Genomic DNA, 5,821 nt, shown 5'->3' on the forward strand with positions numbered 1-5,821 from the left:
GATTCAGCCCCTTCTGCCACCTCAACAACCAAAGCATTCATACTGTTTCATCTGGCTGTGCTTCTCAGGAGAAGTCTTTCTACAGGACTCAACTCTATCAACCTGGTGAATGACTAATAGCCTCAGTACATTTCAGGCTGTTTCTTCCATGCCACTGGGTAGAATCCAGGAGGTCCCACCTAGAACATATCACTTTTACTAGCAGCTCCTAAAGCCTCTGCTGAATTCTCCTTTTTTCCTGAGTCTCCAGTCTTGAGCTCCTATTCCCCTCCCTTCCTTTTTCATAATCGTGGAACAGATAGATTAAGGTTCAGCATTAGACATTCTGCATTTTAAAATTCTTGGCTATTTCTGCTGTCGGATATCTTTCACTGGCACTTTCTTCCTTGGTCCCTGCCTATTGCTGCTCTGCAGGCTGTCTCTCCTGGGCTATACCCCTCTTCCTCTTATATAGTTTTATGCCCCCTTCTCCTTCTTCCCTCCCTCTTCCTGAATGTGCATATATCAGAGCTAACTTTCCACAGCCAGGTATGTCTTGCTCTGAGGAATTACAAGGCCAGATTTGAAACTCATTTTAAAATGAAAAGTCCCAGGGCCCTGAGTCATTCTGCCTCCCAGAGATGAAAATAAGGTGCGTCGTGTCTTGGGAGACAGCTCCACCTACTGCCCAATGAAGTGAAGTGAAGTCGCTCAGTCGTGTCTGACCCTTTGCAACCCCATGGATTGTAGCCCACTAAGTCCTCTGTCCATGGAATTCTCCAGGCAAGAACACTGGAATGGGTTGCCATTTCCTTGTCCAGGGGATCTTCCCCACCCAGGGATCTAACCCAGGTCTCCCACAGTGCAGGCAGATTTTTTACTGTCTGAGCCACCAGGGAAGCCCTGTTCTGGGTAAGGTGGCAAATAATCCAGGTAAGAATAATTTAGAATTGAAGTTGAGATGGTGATGAGACATGCAAGGATGCACAGGAATTTTAACTCGGTAAGTACATCAAGACCATAGATAAAGATCTGGATGGCAGTGGAGCTCAGGGAGCTTACTGGATCTTAAGGTTCACAGCTGCAAAGTGGTGGAGCAGAGATGGGAATCTGGGCCATCTGCCTTCAAAGTCCATGCAGCTCCACCTCATTGTGCTAGGATGCAGTTGATCCCCTGTAATGCATGGTCAGAGAGGTGAAAGGAAACCCAGGAGGCAGCAGAGGTAAGAATTTCAAGGAAGGGACTGCTGATGCTCTCATGTTTCAGAGTCATCAGTTTGGATATGGACTGAGAAAACATCCTTAGGATTTAGTTGGAGCCTTGAAAGACTGGCTTAAGATACCCATCAGCGGGCTAGGCATCAAAAGGTATGTCTTCCTCGAGGGAAGACATAGTCCTGTCCCTCATGGAGCTAAGCATGAGCCAAAGTCAGAGAAGTTGGAAAAAATTTAACAGTAATAAATTAGGAGATGGCTCAGGGACTTCTCTAGGCTTCCCTGGTGGCTCAGCAGTAAAGAATCCACCTACCAGTGCCAGAGACATGAGTTCAATCCCTGGATAGGAAAGATTCCCTGGAGAAGGAAATAGCAACCCACTCCAGTACTCTTGCCTGGGAAATCCTACGGACAGAGGAGCCTAATGGGCTACAGTCCATGGGGTCTCAAAGAGACTTCGTTACTAAACAACAACAAGGACTTCTCCAGTGGTCCAGTGTTAAGACTTGGTGCTGGCAGTGCACGGAGCACAGGTTAGATCCCTCATCAGTGGCCAAAAGATAGTTTTTTTTAAAAGAAATTAGGAGGTGGTTCAGGAAAAAGAGTGATGCACATAGACCTGCCAGCCCCTCTGAAACCTTTGTGCAAGTTAGAATGGCCCCTCCCCTTCATCGGGGGCAATGCTGCTATGGGATGCCAAGGTCCATGGCTCTGGAAGTAGACTGTGGGCTGGGTCTCCTTGCTGACTCATCCCATCTCCCAAGTGTGTTCTTGTACAGTGCACACCCTGCCCAACTGTAAGTGGAGGCCCTGGAACGATGAAGATTGAGTAGTTAGGAAGGTTTCATGCAGGAAACTGGGACATGAACTAAGTTTAAACTGATTCTAAGAATTTAAAGCAGCTACAAGAAGAGGTAAGGGGCTTCTCTGCTGGAAAGTGTCAGAGCAGAGCCAGGCCAAAGGAGAGGGAAGAGATGCAAATCCCTGGGCCCCTGGCTCCAATATTTTAAAGTAGGTGAAATTAGATAAGATCACTCATTCAAATGGCTCTCTATATGCAAGGAACTAGGCTAAATAGTCTGTGAGGCAGGGAAATAATAATCACCCCTAACCGTTGTGCACTGGTTTGTAATTTCTGAAGCATCTCCATTCCCAGATGTGACATTTGATCCACTTTCCTGGGAAGGAGGCTGAGACTGTGGCTGTCTTGGCACATGAAGCTCCATATCTCAGAATTAGGACCATAATCCGGATCTTTGGGGTAGTTAAAATTTCTTTCATTCTAGCCAGAGATTTTTCCTCTTCTTTAAATGTAATTGTTTAAATAGATGATATCCTTGTTGTTGTCATTTAGTCACTAACTCATGTCTGACTCTTTGCAGCCCTATGGACTGTAGTCTTCCAGGCTCTTCTGTCCATGGAATTCTCCAGGCAAGAATACTGGAATGGGTTGCCATTCCCTTCTCCAAGGGATCCTCCCAACCCAGGGATGGAACCTGCATCTCCTGCATCGGCAGGCAGGTTCTTTACCATTGAGCCACAGGGGAAACCCAGGTGATATTCTTCAGTTCAGTTCAGTTCAGTTCAGTCGCTCAGTCGTGTCTGACTCTGATATTCTTACTTGGTTCCCAATTTAAAACCTGCATCTCCTGCATCAGCAGGCAGGTTCTTTACCATTGAGCCACAGGGGAAACCCAGGTGTTTCAGTTCAGTTCAGTTCAGTTGCTCAGTCATGTCCGACTCTGATATTCTTACTTGGTTTCCAATTTAAAAGGTACAATGGGAATGTAAAGGAGAGTCCCTTTCCAACCCCAGTTCTCCATTTTAATGTGCCTTTTCTTCATGGGAGAGAGATTGAGCATCTTTTCACATGTTTTAGAGACTTTTTTTCTTATGAAGTGTCTCTGTCCAGTTTCGTACTCGTTAATTTTTTTGTGTGTGAATTCTCTATGCATTAAGGGAATTAACCCTTTGATTTTTTTTTTTAATAAACTACCATTTTTATTTTCTTTTCTTTTTAGCTGCCCTGGGTCTTCATTGGGGCTTGCAGGCTTTCTCTAGTTGTGGAGCATGGGCTCGGTAGCTGTGGCTCATGGGTTTAGTTGCCCTGCCACATGTGGGATCTTAGTTACCTAACCAGGGATGGAACCCGTATCCATCGCAAGGCAGATTCTTGACCACTGGACCACCAGACAAGTCGTAACCCTTTGATTTTGATGATAATTCTAAATATGTTTTTGTTTTACATTTTCATTTTGTCATTTGTCTCTTGACATTCTTTTGCAATTCCCCCCCCCCACACACACACATTCAGATCTTTTAAAATATGATTGAATTTATTTGTCTATTCTTCTATGACTTCTATATTTGAATTATTCTTAAGTTGGCATTAAGTGTGTCTCTACCGTCAAGTTGCTCAATAAGCTTGTAGGAAAATCAAGAAAAGTACCTGAATAACTGTAGAAGAAGTTACCATATGATCAGTAAACCAAAGTGGCACAAAGTGCTATTTTCATCTATCTATCCAGAATCCATTCCCAGCTGTGACATTTGATCCACTTTCCTGGGAAGGAGGCTGAGACTGTGGCTATCTTGGCACATGAAGCTCCAAATCTCAGAATTAGGACCATAATCTGGATCTTTGGGGTAGTTAAAAATTTTTTCATTCTAGCCAGAGATTTTTCTTCTTCTTTAAATGTAATTGTTTAAATAGATGATATCCTTGTTGTTGTCATTTAGTCACTAACTCATGTCTGACTCTTTGCAGCCCTATGGACTGTAGTCTTCCAGGCTCTTCTGTCCATGGAATTCTCCAAGCAAGAATACTGGAATGGGTTGCCATTCCCTTCTCCAAGGGATCCTCCCAACTGCTCACCTCCCAAGTCAGATAATTATCAATCTGTCTAACAATTCATCTTTCCATTTATTAAGACTTTATTGATCTTTTTGTAAGGGCAAGGAAAAGTGTGAAAAGATGACATTTTGTGGTGAAGAAGCCCATGGGCTAAAATGACAGACACCCAGATCTAAAAATCCCAACTCCCTGTTTACCGGTCTGTGGACTCAGCATGTTACTTAATCTCTCCTCATTTTCCTTTCTCATATTATCTCATGAGATGTGACAAATTAGGAATGTGGAGGGGTCAAGGATTAGAAATTGATGACCAGATGATGTAGTAGGAAGCTTGGGAGAGAGATGTAAGGCAAGTCTAATGCCTGGATTTGTGACTTTGGGTGGTGAAGTCTGTTCTGACAAGGACCAGAGAATGGTTACCAGGGTGGTCCCCAAAAGGAAACGTCACTGGATGTGAGCAAGTCAAGGAGCTTAAGGGCCTCAGGCCTGATGGTCAACTACATCATCCTTGAAATCACCCAGGACAACAGCAGGATTGCAAGGTAGGGTGGGAAAGAGCCCATGAGCTTCATTCACAAGGCTCCGTGGCTCATCTGTAACAAATCGGAGGAATTGGCTCTGTGGAGGACAGAGCAGAGGGAGAAAGTGGACAGCCGGAGCTCCACACACAGGTATTTTCATCTGGCTCTGGGGCATCATGCTCAGGAGGTGGTGGTATGGAGTGTGTAAGATGCTCACTCCATCTGTCACCCTGAGATTTGAGGGAGCCATCGCCTTTGATAAAAAGGCCAAGTAACTGTGACTATGGTGAAAGTAGCTTTTTTTAAACAATAATTTTTATTTATTTTTGGCTCTGCTGGGTCTTCATTGCTCTGCGGGCTTTACCCTAGTTGCTCTGAGTGGGGGCTACTTCTCGCTGCCGTGCTAGGGCTCATCGCTGTGGTGGCTGCTCTTGTGGAGCACGGGCTCTAGACACACAGGCTTCAGTAGTTGTAGCACATGGGCTTTCTAGTTGCAGCTCCGCAGGCTCTACAGCACTGGCTGCATAGATGCGGCACATGGGCTCAGTTGCTCCATGGCATGTGGGATCCTCCTGGATTGGGGATTGAACCCATGTCTCCTGCATTGGCAGGCGGATCTTTACCACTGAGCCACCTAGGAAGCCTGGGAAAGTGACTTTTTAATAGGAACCCCACAGCAGATAGTGGCCAAGTGGGATTGAGGAAGGATAGTATGGAGTGAGATTTGAACAAGAATGTTGGACCTTTTAACAAAGCCTCAGGAATTCCCTGGAGGTCTAGTGGTTAGGACTCCACTCTTTCACTGCCAAGGACCTGGGTTCAGTGCTTGGTTGGGGAGCCAAGATCCCACAAGTCTCACAGGGTGGCCAAAAAAAAAAAAAAATAAAGGCCCCAACCGGCAACTCTTATTAGTGTTATTCCCCATGGGCTCCCCCAGGGTGAGTGCTGAGACCAGCCTGACTGGAAGAAGTGGGTGGGCACCTGGCGTTCTGGTATCACGAGCAGATGCCATGGTTCTGTGTCATCGACACCGACCACACCTGGATCCCGAGGTATCAGCTGGGCTCTGGGATCATTCTGTGTCCTGACTGACTGCGTGTCGTATTCACGTCCGAGGCACCAAGACTTTCCTCCTTCCTATGTGCAAACAAGCCACACCTTTCACCAACCAAAGTCCATCTCAACCCTCGGTTAGTCACGCAGCTGTGGGGGGATGGGCCTCATCACCTTTCCCCCATTTTTACTAACACGT

Source organism: Bubalus bubalis, chromosome 2, assembly GCF_019923935.1.
Source record: "Bubalus bubalis isolate 160015118507 breed Murrah chromosome 2, NDDB_SH_1, whole genome shotgun sequence".
Taxonomy (NCBI): Eukaryota; Metazoa; Chordata; class Mammalia; order Artiodactyla; family Bovidae; genus Bubalus; species Bubalus bubalis.